Source organism: Dermochelys coriacea, chromosome 9 (assembly GCF_009764565.3).
Source record: "Dermochelys coriacea isolate rDerCor1 chromosome 9, rDerCor1.pri.v4, whole genome shotgun sequence".
Lineage (NCBI taxonomy): Eukaryota > Metazoa > Chordata > Testudines > Dermochelyidae > Dermochelys > Dermochelys coriacea.
Genome location: NC_050076.1, coordinates 73444198 through 73459947, shown reverse-complemented (window position 1 = coordinate 73459947; position 15750 = coordinate 73444198).

Sequence of the window (15750 nt, the reverse complement as noted above, 5' to 3'; positions counted from 1 at the left end):
AAGGCACCAAAAAAGTGTGACACATAATTTGAATATTTTATTTAACAAATGCTTTTCTAGCCTTTTTCTTTTATGGGATGCGCATAAAAACAAGTTGCAAAACTTACCAAATACCAAAAAGTTAAGCAGTGTCTAAATTTGAGGCCCCCTTTGAGTTTGAGGCCCTGACCAAATGGCCCTCCTCCTGCCCTCTGATTGGCCCTAAACACTTCATCCAGCTGAGGTGCCTAATCCTGGTCTTTTTTTCAGCCGATCCTGTTTTTTGGAAAGTAAATTTTGTGCATCTGGAGAAGTATTACAAAGGTTTTCAGCAACCAAGAATTCTTTAGCAAGATTCCTTGTGCCTGCATCCCATGAGTGCCAGGAGGATTGTTAGCAATGCTAATGGTGCTGGACATCCCACAGAGGGTGGGGCAGAGGCAGAGCAGAGCTGTAACTCTACCTCTCCTCCCTCACTGGCTTTCTGTCAGGGCCTGGTGGTGAATGGAACAAACTCCTCCAGTGAAAAAGTAGCATTTCCCAGGGGCCAGAGAAGCATTTAGCATCCTCTGCAGACAGAATGCCTCTAGAAACAGTCTCCTGCTTTTAAAAACAACCAGAGTAGAACCCTAAATATTTAAATCTGCATCTGTGAAATACTGGAAACAACTTTCTACTGGTACATGCACTGTAATGGATATTGTAATGGTCAGTGTTTTTTTTTTGTTGTTTTTTTTTAAATATGAATTCTCTGCTAAAATGAAAATAGTTTGTTTTGCTCTAGTCCAATTACAGCAGTTGAGTGAACTAACCCATTTAGCTTCTTCTAAGGAAACTCCTCTGATGCATGAATGATTGTTTTAATCAAATCTAACATCTTCAAAAATTTGCTGATTTGCTAGTGCACCTTAAAAGGCACAGCTAGCCTGATCATGCCTTTCTATCTATCTTTTGAGGGAACACTTTCTGTTCACCTGCTAATGTTATCTTTTATTTGTCATTCTCAAGTAGGAACCCATTACACTCTTGTGAGTTTCTGAAAAGCTAAGAGAACTGCTTCCTCCTCTCCCCCCCATTGCTTTTTTATTTTATAAAAGTGTGAATGCTTCATTAACACTTCCTGGGTTATAAACATCTGTTGGGGAAAAAATATGAACAATCTGTATCCTACCATTACAGATAAAGCCCAGCCAGGAACACTCTATGCACACCTAGGGGTTGAATCCTTTCTTTCTATACCCTAAAGCACTGCAGAAAAATATGGTGTGATGGCCTGAAAGGGAGATAGACTTTTAATCTTTGAGACCTATGAAAGATGAGCTTCAGTTGCTTGTACTGTTGTGCAGTTGTTGATGTGTATCCTATGGCCCTTAGGACACATCATCTGGGGAAGATGGGTGCTATATTGTTTAATCTACCTAAATTCTAGACAGAAACATGATGATATATGTCATAGAAGGATGAAAGTTCAGCAGAATAACATTAACTCTAGAATCTACAATTGGAAGCACCATATTGCAATTATATTTTTGTTCTTTTGCAAGGATTCAAATAGGACAAGGAGGAGAGAAAAGAAAGAAAAAAATTAAATGTAATTAATTTTCCCCTCTGTACTAGTATCACCTCACAAGGAAGAAAATAGCAATCTTGTGATAATTATATGACTGATATTGGGAGTTTTCAGACAAAAAATATGCTATTGATGAACTGTAATGGTAATGCATCGCTATACCATAGTCCCCGAGCTGTGCACTTTTCCATTATAAACTCATCTATTCAGGGACTTATATCTCACCTATTAATAGTCAATCTAGACAAACTCAACATGCAAGTCTTAAGCATGAAAAAAAACCCAAACTTTAAAATATTGTTGAAATTGGTTCACTATTTTTAGAATCCAGTGTAAAGAATAAAATACATTTTATACATGTGACTGATTTTAAACACTTTTTTGCGTGTTAAGTTTTTTTATTTAAGATACCTTTTATAGAAATGGAATCTTGCGTTGTTACATAGCACACAGCACAAATAAAAGGCAACAGGCCTCATTTTTATTGAGACACAATCACAACAAATTACTCAAAATACATTGTTAATTTTTGAAATCGAACAAAAACATCTGATAGTCTATAAATGGAATTTTTTCAGATTTTTTGGTCTGTCTTCAGTGCCCTAAAATCAGTGATTTTACCAAATATAAGATTTTAGCTCAGTGTGAACATAGGAATTAACTGTCTCAGTTTGTCACCTGTTAGATCTGTAATGTGTTTTACATAGATGCATCAACCCATATTATCCCCTTCCCTGTATGCTGTTTACTTCTGGAGGAAGCGTCTCTTTATAATTGGACACATCCATTGCTATCAAAAGCTAAACAAGAGTGACTAATACTGTACTCTGATAAGAGAAGGATGTGACATCTTAGACTGTTGTAGTACTTTTAATAAATGTTATAATGTCTGTAACCTGTGTGCAGACCCTCCTCCCTAAGCATGATGAACATAAGAGGTTTTCAGGTTCAGGATTGGGCCCCACCATTTGCTGCACACAAAATGGAATGGTATACAGCTGTCTGGTGCCATCATACTGCAAACACTTTTCTGTCTGTTCCACACCCACAACCCTCCCAACCAGGTTAAGAAATATCTGAAGTTCCAAGATTACACAGCAGGGATGGGGAAAGGTCAGTTACTATTAAATGTTTACAGAAAACACTGCTAGCAATTCTAAATGTATCTTAACTCACAATACAGAAAATGGGTGGATAAATGTCTTTAGGACTTGGTTCACAGGCAGAAAATCAAAACACATTTCACATAACAATACAGGCAAAGCATCTGTCATTAGACAATGATTAAAGCTTGGTCTACACTACAGTTAGGTTGACATGAGCTACCTTGCATCAACCTAGCTGTGAAAGTGTCTTCACTTAAATTTGGCTCCCTCCAAGGCAAGTGCCTCTCTATGACTATTTAGTAACACCACCTCCCTGCGTGGCGCAGTGTCATGGTTGATGTAATTAGCTCAACGCACTGTCAGTATGGACACTGTGTTGCTTAGTTGACTTACTGGCTTTCAGGAGCTCTCCCACAATGACCACACTGACAATATAATCGATTCAAGTGCGCCAGGTGAAAATGCACATCGCTGACACAAGGAGTTAAGTGTGCAGAAACACGAGATTTAACAACTGTGGTAGCAGTATGCTGATGTAAGTTAGGTCAATATAATTTTGTAGTGTAGATGTGGCCTAACTGGCTCCTCTTTCCTCACTCCAAACATTGACCAGTTTCAATCACAGTAGTGATTAGTTTCAGAGTAGCAGCCGTGTTAGTCTGTATTCGCAAAAAAAAAGGAGTACTTGTGGCACCTTAGAGACTAACAAATTTATTAGAGCATAAGCTTTCGTGAGCTACAGCTCACTTCATCGGATGCATTTGGTGGAAAAAACAGAGGGGAGATTGATATACACACACAGAGAACATGAAACAATGGGTTTATCATACACACTGTAAGGAGAGTGCTCACTTGAGATAAGCCATCACCAGCAGCAGGGGGGGGAAGGAGGAAAACCTTTCATGGTGACAAGCAAGGTAGGCTAATTCCAGCAGTTAACAAGAATATCTGAGGAACAGTGGGGGGTGGGGTGGGGGGGGAGAAATACCATGGGGAAATAGTTTTACTAGTACTATTTCCCCATGGTATTTCTCCCCCTCACCCCACCCCCCACTGTTCCTCTGATATTCTTGTTAAATGCTGGAATTAGCCTACCTTGCTTGTCACCATGAAAGGTTTTCCTCCTTTCCCCCCCCCCCCCCCCGCTGCTGGTGATGGCTTATCTCAAGTGAGCACTCTCCTTAAAGTGTGTATGATAAACCCATTGTTTCATGTTCTCTGTGTGTGTATATAAATCTCTCCTCTGTTTTTTCCACCAAATGCATCCGATGAAGTGAGCTGCAGCTCACGAAAGCTTATGCTCTAATAAATTTGTAAGTCTCTAAGGTGCCACAAGTACTCCTTTTCTTTTTAGTAGTGATTAGTACTCCATAAAAGCTGCTAAGTGCAGTTAGCACTGCTGTCAAGGTTCCTTCCGCACTCTGAACTCTAGGGTACAAATGGGGGGACCTGCATGAAAGACCCCCTAAGCTTATTATTACCAGCTTAGGTTAAACGCTGCCACCACCAAAGTGTTACACAAAGAACAGGGGAAGTGCCCACTTGGAAATGTCTCTCCCCCAAAATATCCTCCCAAGCACTACATCCCCTTTCCTAGGAAAGGCTTGATAAAAATCCTCACCAATTTGCATAGGTGAACACAGACCCAAACCCTTGGATCTTAACAATGAAAAAGCAATCAGGTTCTTAAAAGAGAATTTTAATTAAAGAAAAAGTAAAAGAATCACCTCTGTAAAATCAGGATGGTAAATACCTTACAGGGTAATCAGATTCAAAACAGAGAATTCCTCTATGCAAAACCTTAAGTTACAAAAGACACAAAAACAGGAATATACATTCCATTCAGCACAACTTATTTTATCAGCCATTTAAACAAAACAGAATCTAATGCATATCTAACTAGATCGTTTATTAACTCTTTACCGGAGTTCTGACCTGCATTCCTGCTCTGGTCCTGGTAAAAGCATCACACAGACAGAGAGAGCCTTTGTTTCCGCCCCTCCCCCTCCAGTTTTGAAAGTATCTTGTCTCCTCATTGGACATTTTGGTCAGGTGCTAGCGAGGTTATCTTAGCTTCTTAACCCTTTACAGGTGAATGGGTTTTTCCTCTGGCCAGGAGGGATTTAAAGGTGTTTACCCTTCCCTTTATATTTATGACAACTGCTGATAAAGAATTATTAAAAAAAGAATGGGTTCATCACCATCTCAAGCAAATGCTGATAAAGTTGTTGAGAGATTGAGTGCTCCTGATAACAGAGGTTTGTAAACAAGTGTGAACAGTGAAGGCAAAAGCATTGCACAATAACCACATTACAACTTCGCTGATACCCTCAACAGTACAACCCCAATCTTAAGGTGATAACTAGTGAAGGTGCCCTGTTATACTTGTCTTTAACATGTAAATTGTCACTGGAGTGAATGGCTAATCACCTTTGGCTACAGAGGATCAAAACCCTCTCAAAGCTATGTAGCTCCACAATGCTCACTTAGTGCTTTTCCAGTAGCTTTGCACACAATGTAGAGGTGTCCCTCAGCACAGACAGATGTCATCCTCTGCCTCTCTCCTGGGTCAACATGTGTGCACATATGGCATCTCTGATTTCTCTTGCCTGCTGGGAACCAGGACCAGTGTGCAAGGGGGTGAGTTCCAGCTGTCTATAGTGAGTTTGTAAACCAGACTTGTCCTGAGCCCACTCACAAACACTCCCCTTTACCCTCACAAATGTTATGAAGTGTGCAGCAGGTGAGAATTACACAAATGGCATTGGCCAGAATGGCACCTAGACAAGTGTATAGGCAGCACCAATGAAATTTCAGCATACAAAATGTGTACTCCATTACTGTTCTGCACCTACTGAGTTTGTAACTGAATTCACTTTTCCCAGACTTCAGTGTCAGGGTACAGTTTCCTGAGCCAAATTAGAAGTGAATATGTGGGGTCCTCCAAAATAACAGTTGGCACAGACACATTGTGGAGAACCATATAGTTTCTGGGAAATTAAGTCCCTTCTTTCCTCTTCAGGTATAATCCCCATGTCCCCAGCACACTGGCATCACATACTTTTCCAGTGTTGGTATTCATGAACCTGCCTCCATGGTCCACTAAGCCTTGCAGAATGAACAAATCGTAATCTTTTTGATTCACATACTTACTCACCCCTTTTCATAGGCAAAATATTGGATATGGGTGCCATTTGTGGCTCCACCACAGTTTGGAAACCCCACATTCTGAAATCCGACTCTTTGTTTCTGGAATTTTCCTTATGGCAACCACTCCTGGTAGATCAGTGTCAATTGCCTTGCAAACCTGCACAACCATGAACCTGACAGTTGAAGTTCCAACCCTGAAGTGGTTAGCAATTAAACCTATAGCTGTCTGGTGTTGCCAGCTTCTACAAGGCAATAGCCACCCACATCTGCTCTGGTATGGCTTTGCTGAATCAAGTGTTCTGGCACTTGAGGTTTGGTACAAATCCCTCACAAAACTCCACAAAGGCCTCTTTCCTTATTTGAAAGTTCTGAAGCCACCACTGGTCATTCCAGGGTTCCAAAAATTATATGATTCTACCACAGCATGTTGGTTCTCCTGTACCAGAATCAATGGGCCACCCATTGGCACACCATGGCAATACCAGTATTCACCATATTTTTATCCTGGGAGCTGAATGAATTGCCATTCACCCTCAAGGTCAGCTGTCTTCTATGTGTCAGAAAATTCTGTCCAAATTCCATCCAGCATTTTCCTGATCATCTATTCTGCTGCATAGACATTCGTCCCATGGTAAGGAGTTGGCACAGAATCATATCTTCTTCCCATGTGTCTTCCACCCAGTGTGGGCAACGTGATCAGAAACTGCCATCAGCAAATATGTGAAGCTGTGGGAGCGGGGGATTGGTACCAACATCACACAGCAAAGTGGCTCCCTGTGCTCACAGAACCCTGGGATGCCACCCCTGAAACGGTAGTGCTAATGTCATGTAATGGTGAAAATGTGCATTGGGTATATGTGTGTACATAGCAATATATCTGTGTCCAGCACAGCATATATAGACACTTCATGGTACGCGGGCAAACATAAGTGTGTACACGGTCCGCTAACCAAGTATGTGCACATTATAAATGTAATCTAAGTCACTTTTGAAAATGGATTTAGTTAGTTTTGGTATGAAATCCTCGTGTTTAGTCTTATTGGAGAGCCTCGCACACTTTGCTTTAATAAACAAAACAAATATGGCACCTCAGTTACAAATACTATTAAGTATTTAAGCAGGCCTCTTTCTAGCAATTATTCAGAACACACTTTCTCTACAGGCAGGTATGTTCTTACCAAATGATAAACAAGTCTAAACATGAAAAATCTATAGCACCCCGATTCTCCTGACTGGGAAATGAGTGATTAAATGGCTAAGTATGTAATGTAATTACTGACACACTGAAAGAAAGCATATATTTGCTCATTTGTTTTGTTTTTCCCACACCATCAAGGACAGGAGGTTATGTTTATTTTGGCTGAGTAAGAACACATTGTTACCATACCACTCAGATAGACACACCTTTTGTCATTTGTAGCAAGAATATTAAGGGGCCCAGACATGCCATCATTATGTGGTACCACTCCAACTAAAGTCAGTGGGAGCAGCACCTACATACCAGAGGGCAGAATTGGGCCAAAGCACTACATAAAATGAAAGTATGTAACTATAATGTAATCCTGGGCTAAATTCTTTTCAAAAGTACTCCGGTACAACTTCACTGAGATTGGACCAGTGTAAGTGAAAGGAGGAATATTTGATCCACAAAGTAGCAAAGGCTACTGGTATTGAAATGTTTTAATTTGTTTAAACAAACATATACAAAGCATATGCAGTAATGGTAATGAATTTCAAATGTATGTTATCAGCATTCCTTTAAAATCTACATATAGGAATAATCAATTTAAAATATATGTATTAAGTATGGGAAAGTTTATAATTTTATAAGAGTATAAATTGTAAGTTTTTCTTCCCCCATCCAATTCTCCATATGAAATACTTGGTCATAATTTAGTAGAAGTTTTAATGAATGGTTAAGCAATTGTTATATAACATCCAAGAAATACTGGTTGTTTATGTTTTAGAACCATCTATAACACCTACTGCTGTGCTTTCAGACACATAACACATTATTCATGTCTCTAACATCTATTAGAAATGTGTGAATCCTTTCCTCAAGTATGTATAAATATACTCTTTATATAAAGTGTGAACAAACTCTTGTTAATGAGAAGTTAGAAATATTTTAAATCAAAATTCATACTTTTAAAATATTATTTCTGTTTATTTAATTGTACTTGTAACAGATAAGACAATTTTCTGTAGTATCCTGAAAAAAACCTTACTGAATTAAGTTTAAGTATCATAGGAGTTCATTGCTTTACAAAAATCAAATGTTTATACATTATTGTGGGATTGTATAGAAAGTATGTAGCAGGGTAAGACATGACTAATGCAAACCCTGCTAAGTATTATGAGTGCCAGTTATGTATGAAGCTTATGCCATTTGAAGCTTCACCTTCAGAAGTATTTGTCTGCTGATCACCTGTTACATGAGGACAAGATCAGAGGCCCAAACAGTATAAAGGAGTGACTCTCAGATACACAGATGGGCTTGTTCTGAACCAAGGTGGTTATAAACTTGTAAACCAACATATATAAATCATCCACTTCCTAGAAGGAAGAAGCATAATGCTTTTTCCAATTGGTTAACATGATTTTTTGATCTACAATATTACTATTAAAATACCTACTAGCTGGTTTTGTTTCTTTCTAATTTGGGTATTATTAAACAGCTACTCCATAATATAGCTGGTCAGGAATCCACATTACACCAGTAATGTGGATTCCTGACCAGCTATGTTAATTTCTGCCCAATCCTAAAAGCGAATTACTGCATCTAGTATGAAGGAGCAGTGGCTGAATTTCTGAAAATGTGAAACCCTTGCTAAACCCATGGATGTGTAGAAATTCCCTTATGTCCTATTAATAGTATTGATGGATTTAAAGATTCTATTTTGTGCTCTGTTACTTTACAAGGACCCTTAAAACTTTAAGACCAGGAGTCAGAATACACTGGACTCATTGACCTTTTGCTTCAGTATGTCGTTTCAGGCTCTTGTGCAGAGAATGTCTGGTTTTGCTCTGACGTTTGGGGACAAAGATTTTCCTTTGAATAGTAGCAACAACTGATTCTACAAAAGTCAGACTTTATTAGAAAAAGTCTCAGCAATTCTTCTTTTTCCACCTTCCTTAAAACTATTGGCTCAGGCTGTTCCTGCTTGATTCACATGCAGAGGGGAACCTCCCTGTGAGGATCCCCTTTGAATATGGGGAAAGGATTTTAAATCACTTTTATTGGCATTTCCTATTCTTTCTTCTGGACAGAACTTTACAAATCCAAGGTCTGAGGTGGGGATAAGTGTGAAAGCTGAATGAGCTGAGAGAAGGCGGCAGGGTGTAGGGCAAAGCATACTGTCCTTGTAAGGGCTCCAAGGAACTTAAGCAGAAAAGTTAACTACTACCTGAGGCTTTATTAACTTTTGCATTGAGCTGCTCCCCTGGGGTTCTGGCCCACCAGTGGTCAGCACTCAGGCAAAAGTGTTGTACTATTGTTTGGCTGGCCTGGACTGATCATGTATTCCTGGGGTATATGGGTTTATGGGCAAGCACCATGGACTGTTCCACAAGTCCCATGGCCTAACCCCCATCCCTCTGATAGGATGATCAGAAGAACTCCACAAGGGGATATTCATGCAATTTCCCTCTTCACCTCAAAAGCCCCTCTTGTGGTTTGTCCAGGAGGGCATGGTTAAGCAATTGTTAGTTTGATGATAAAACAACTGCTTCAAGGTAGCCATTCTGTATCCACCAACTACATGTAAATTATCTATTCCTATATGGAATTGTAGAGAGACAAGGTGGGTGAGATAATGTATGGAACTATATCAGATTGAATAAGGTTAAAAGATGTAACCTGTTCTAATCTATGCAATAATTAAATTTGTTAGTCTCTAAGGTGCCACAAGTACTCCTTTTCTTTTTAAAGAAGTGGAGTAACCTGTCCTTACAGTTCTAGATATGCAGACTACAACTCCCACACTGATGATGTAAGGGAAATGTACTCAATGGTATCTTTTTTATACTAGTGACTAGCATAAGTGTCAATATTGTTCAGTTTAATATTAAAGGATGATTGGATAATAAAAGGCATGTGATTTAAGTTTATCAAATTTGCATCAAGCACCCATCAAAGTCATTCTAGGCACATCCGAATTAATTCTGTTGCATGTTGAATAATCCTGCACTCCAAGACAACTTAAACGGGCTGTCACCAAGTAACTACTTGTTACACAAAAGTAGTGGTAAATTCTTTTGGGACATGTGGAGAGCTGTCTTTCAAATGCCTAAAATAAAGGGAAATACTCTGCATTAATGAGGCCTCCTCAAATTTCAATGAGTTTTAAAGGGTGCTGCTTTTTAATTATATACAGAAAAGTCAAAGTTTTTTTTAAATTACATACAGAAGAGTCAACATGGTTTTTGTAAAGGGAAATCATTCCTCACCAAAATGACTAGAATTATTTGAGGGGGTTAACAAGCATGTAGACAAGAGTGATCCAGTGGATATAGTGTACTTAGATTTTCAGAAAACCTCTGACAAGATCTCTCACTAAAGGCTCATAAGAAAAGTAAGCTGTCCTGGGATAAGAAGGAAGGTCCTCTCTTGGATCAGTAACTAGTTAAAAGATAAAAAGAAAAGGAGTACTTGTGGCACCTTAGAGACTAACAAATTTATTAGAGCATGAGCTGTAGCTCACGAAAGCTTATGCTCTAATAAATTTGTTAGTCTCTAAGGTGCCACAAGTACTCCTTTTCTTTTTGCGAATACAGACTAACACGGCTGCTACTCTGAAACTAGTTAAAAGATAGGAAACAAAGGGTAGGAATAAATGGTCAGTTTTCAAAATGGAGAGAGGTAAATAGTGGTGTCCCTGAGGGGTCTGCATTGGGACCAGTATTGTTCAACATATTCATAAATGATCCGGAAAAAGGGGTAAACAGAGAGGTGGCAAAATTTTCAGATGATACAAAACTAGTCAAGATACTTAAGTCCAAAGCAGACTGTGAAGAGTTACAAAGGGACCTCACAAAACTGGATGACTGGGCAACAAAATGGCAGATGAAATTTAATGTTGATAAATGCAAAGTCATGCATATTAGAAAACAATTCCAACTATACATATACAATGATGGGGTCTAAATTAGCAGTTAGGAGGAAAAGGCATAAAATATCATATTGCCTCTATATAAATCAATTTTGAATACTGCACACAGATGTGGTTGCTGTATCTCAAAAAGATATATTGTGAATTGGAAAAGGTACAGAAAAGGGCAACAAAAATTATTAGGCATGATTAATAAAATTGGGATTTTCAGTTTAGAAACGACTATGGGGGGGTATGATAGAGGTCTATAAAATCATGACTGGAGAAAGTACATAAGAAGTGTTGTTTATTGCTTCTCATAACACAAGAACTAGGGGTCACCAAAGGAAATTAATAGGCAGCAGGTTTAAAACAAACAGAAGGAAGTATTTCTTCACACAATGCACAGTCAACATGTGTAACTCTTTTCCCGAGGATGTTGTGAAGGCCAAGACTATAACAGGGTTGAAAAAAGAACTAGATAAGTTCTTGGAGGATAGGCCCATCACTGGTTATTAGCCAGGATGGGCAAGGATGGTATCATGATCCTCTGTTGTGCCAGAAGCTGGGAATGGGTGACAGTGAATGGATCACTTGATGATCACTTGTTCTGTTCATTTGCTCTGAACCACCTGGCATTGGCCACTGTTGGGAGACAGGATACTGGGATAGATGGACCTTTTATCTGACCCAGCATGACCGTTCTTATGTGCTTATGTTCTTAAATGATGAGTATGGGTGTTGCAGGCTGCTGCACTGAGGTACAGTATATCACAACCATGGCATGGTAACTTCTTCTACACCCCCCGTATCACAGACAATGCCTTTTTGCATACCAATCTATACCAATGTTATAGAGTCCTTACTTTTTGTAATGCATTTAGAAATCATGGATAAAGGTGGCTGTATTAGAATTAATACAGTAAAATTTTTGTGTTTAAAAGAAATATATTAATTTGTATGGTGTACAGTTCAGAACTTTAGTATTTTTGATGAATGCTCCTTTTTACCATGTCTCATTTTGTGACTAGACTTAAAAAAAAATTACGTGAGATTATTTCACGGTTCGGAGCAGGTGAGGCAGAAAGAATATTATCTATGGCTGGTTACAAGAGATGTTAGACTGAGTTGTCTTCTGATTCAAAACAAAATCAAAAGGAAGATTTATTAGCATTAATTTAGTATTACATAATAGAAAAGCTTCACCTATGGAAGATCATTTCTATTTAACTGGACTCCTATAGTCTTTGCTGTTTGAAGGATTATCTTTCTGCTGTGGTTTTTTGAAAGTTGAGCACATTAAAGAAAATCATTATTCTGTCATTCAGTGATTGCTTTTCAGTAGCATGCTGATGCTTTCCTGATGGAATGTTACTTTGCTGGGTCCTGCTTCCTGCCTGCTGTGAGAATATCTACAGTGGATCTTCCTTAGTGATGGGAGAACTGGTTTGGATAAAATTAGAACTGACATAAATGTTCCATTTTCCTTCAAATCAAACAGAGTCAGACTTTGAGAGGTGAAAATAAATTTGGTTAACTTGAAAACAAGGACACAAACTAGGGTGGCCAGACAGCAAGTGTGCAAAATCGGGACGGGGTGGGGGATAATAGGAGCCTATATAAGAAAAAGACCCCAAAATCAGGACTGTCCCTATAAAATTGGGACATCTGGTCACCCTAACACAAACAAACAAACCAGTCTCTGGCCTTTGTCCTGAGGTACCAGAAGCAGAGATTTGTTGAAAAAAAGCTCTACTTCTGGTATCATAAAATAAAATGAATACTCCCAACATTTTAAAATTATGTTTGAGCTTTTGAAGTGCTTTACAAATACCAATAGCCAGATAGTTGCACTGAGGCACAGACTAACTGAGAGACAGAATAGATGTTTAACCATTTTTGCCTTTGAAAACTCCCTTGAAGTGTCTTGCTCAAGGTTACAAAGTGTGTCAGAGGCAGAGTGAGGAAAAGAACCCAAGTCAGTCCCACTGTACTAACTTGTGGACAATGCAGTCTCTTTAGTGGGCCAAATTAAAGGAGATTTGAGAGAAGACTCCATGGTTTCTTTCATCAGGCATGCAATAAGTCCTACTAGGGAAAGGTCTTCCAATTGATGCAAAGGCATTAGGATTAGTGATGGTCAAACCTCAAAGAGCTAGGGTGGTGGTGGGGAAATGAGCCTAGACAAATGAATTAAATATCCCAGCATCTGGATGTGTAACTCATCCCAAGCTTTTGGGTGTAGAAATGGAATTGGCAGTACTAAGCCACACCAGGCTGTCTTGTGAGTTTTGCAGTACTTCCAGATTTCAGGTTTCAGAGTAGCAGCCGTGTTAGTCTGTATTCGCAAAAAGAAAAGGAGTACTTGTGGCACCTTAGAGACTAACAAATTTATTAGAGCATAAGCTTTCGTGAGCTACAGCTCACTTCATCGGATGCATTTGGTGGAAAAAACAGAGGAGAGATTTATATACACACACAGAGAGAACATGAAACAATGGGTTTATCATACACACTGTAAGGAGAGTGATCACTTAAGATAAGCCATCACCAGCAGCAGTGGGGGGAAAGGAGGAAAACCTTTCATGGTGACAAGCAAGGTAGGCTAATTCCAGCAGTTAACAAGAATATCAGAGGAACAGTGGGGGGTGTGGTGGGAGGGAGAAATACCATGGGGAAATAGTTTTACTTTGTGTAATGACTCATCCATTCCCAGTCTCTATTCAAGCCTAAGTTAATTGTATCCAGTTTGCAAATTAATTCCAATTCAGCAGTCTCTCGTTGGAGTCTGTTTTTGAAGCTTTTTTGTTGAAGTATAGCCACTCTTAGGTCTGTCGGTCCAGATTTCAGCTGACTTTTGGTTAAGCAGAGTTCAAGAAAATCAGGGCTGTATTGTAGTCCTTGTTACTGTTAAATCAATTTATATTCCTGATCTGGAAGGGTCTTCCTTAGGAGTTAATTCATTCTCCAAGATAATTAATGACAATAAATTATTCTATCTAGGTTTTTATACTGTACTCATCACCATAGTTTCTGTCACATTTACCTCTTTGCGAAGACTGAAAACAAGGGAATGCAGAGAACTGGTGGGATTAGTGATGCAGATACTAGGAATTAGCCTAAAAGCACCAATTCATTACAGATAGGTCACTTGTAAGGAACAGTCCTCACAAATGGAATAACACATAATGATAGTTAGGACTTAGAATGGTCAACATTAAGAAGTTGACATTTACCCAGTTGCTACAATGTTCAATAGGAAAATCACAGTTGTTTGCACCATTTAGAATAGGAAACAACTACAGCATCTCGGATACCAGGATGTAGCAACTGTTGACTTTCCAATGACCACTGCACATTTCATCTTAATAGTGCTCTAAGAATAATGGGAAGCCCCAGCCTAGTTGCTAACAGAGAAACTGAGGTTAATGTTAACAGGTTCTCTATTGAACCAATGATGTTTAGATATGGATGAATCTATTTTCCATGTCTGGTAGTATTTTCTTCTGAGCTTAGCTCTTCTTCTTTCATCACAGAGCTAAAATGATAAACCTAGGACAGCTGACCCACAGATTCTGAGGAAGAGAATAACAAACAGACCTGTGAATAGTTTTCTATTGGAAATAGATAAGGAAAAGCCATCTGTGACCGAAGCTTATCAAGATGATTCATCTCAGTAGTTATTGTAAAGTTTTTATTTTTTTTGTTTAGTAAAGTATGATGGGAAGTGGAGCAGAGTCTGGCTTGTTAATATTGGTAGATTGAGCATTTGAAACCTATTAAAAAGACTGCAATTTTTGTTGTCTATTTTTTGTTTCAATTGATTAGTAGTCCCATTTGTATGACACTGCACCGTTACAAACTAATTAACTAATTTGTTTCTATCAATGTAGCGATTCAAGTAGTTTGAGAACAAAAACATGACTGTAGGAATTGTTATATTGACCTGTTCAGTGTGACATCGACAGGATTAATTAGCACCTACAGACAGTGACCTAAGCGCTCATTACAATGAGATGGGAACATTTTGTCTGGATTGGCAGAAGAAAGGCAGTGGCTCCTTTAAGGGTCTCCTTCCCTTCAGGTGTTGGGAAAGGGGTCCCTGGGAGTGATCAGGGGAGGAAGGCACCACCTGAACCAATGGGCCTCAGGAAAGCCATTGGCTCCTGTGCACATTGGGGAGGTATCAATGGACACCTGCCTCTCCCCTCCAGCCCGAGCCCACTCTGATGGCAGGTGTCCAGTGAAAGTACTCATTCCATAGGGATTTTGTTTCCCTGATAAACCCGAATTGGAAGTGGACTTAGGATAAGGCATTCCCTAAATAAGTTGAGGAACAAGGTTGGGCACCTAATGTCTGGCACAGCAAGGAGAAAAGCCCCTTTCTCCAATCTCTTAAACCTCACACAAGGAAAGGGCAGCGGGGTCCCAGTAACAGGCTGGGACCAGCTGAGGGGATGACAGTAGTCCTCCACCAGGAAGAAGTGATTAAGGAAGCAATCATGACTGGCACTGTACCAGTTTTTGCCAGCTAGATCCTAGATGAGTTAAATTAATAAAGCCGAGGCCAAATTAAATCATACCTATTGCATCTCATCTTCCTGTGTGTCCAGGTCAATGGTCTAGGTGTTATAGAGTCAGAGTTTAAAGCCAGAAGAGACCACTCTATCATCTAGTCTGACCTCCTGTATATCACAGGCCACAACACCACTCAGCACCCGCCCACTAAACCCAACACCTGAAATTAGACCAAGGTATTACAGTCCATAGGAGACTAGACTGTTCTGTGCTACAGGCAGAGACTGGGAGGTATGGAGGTGCACTAGCACTTGTGACCACTGCAAAGGCAGGGAAA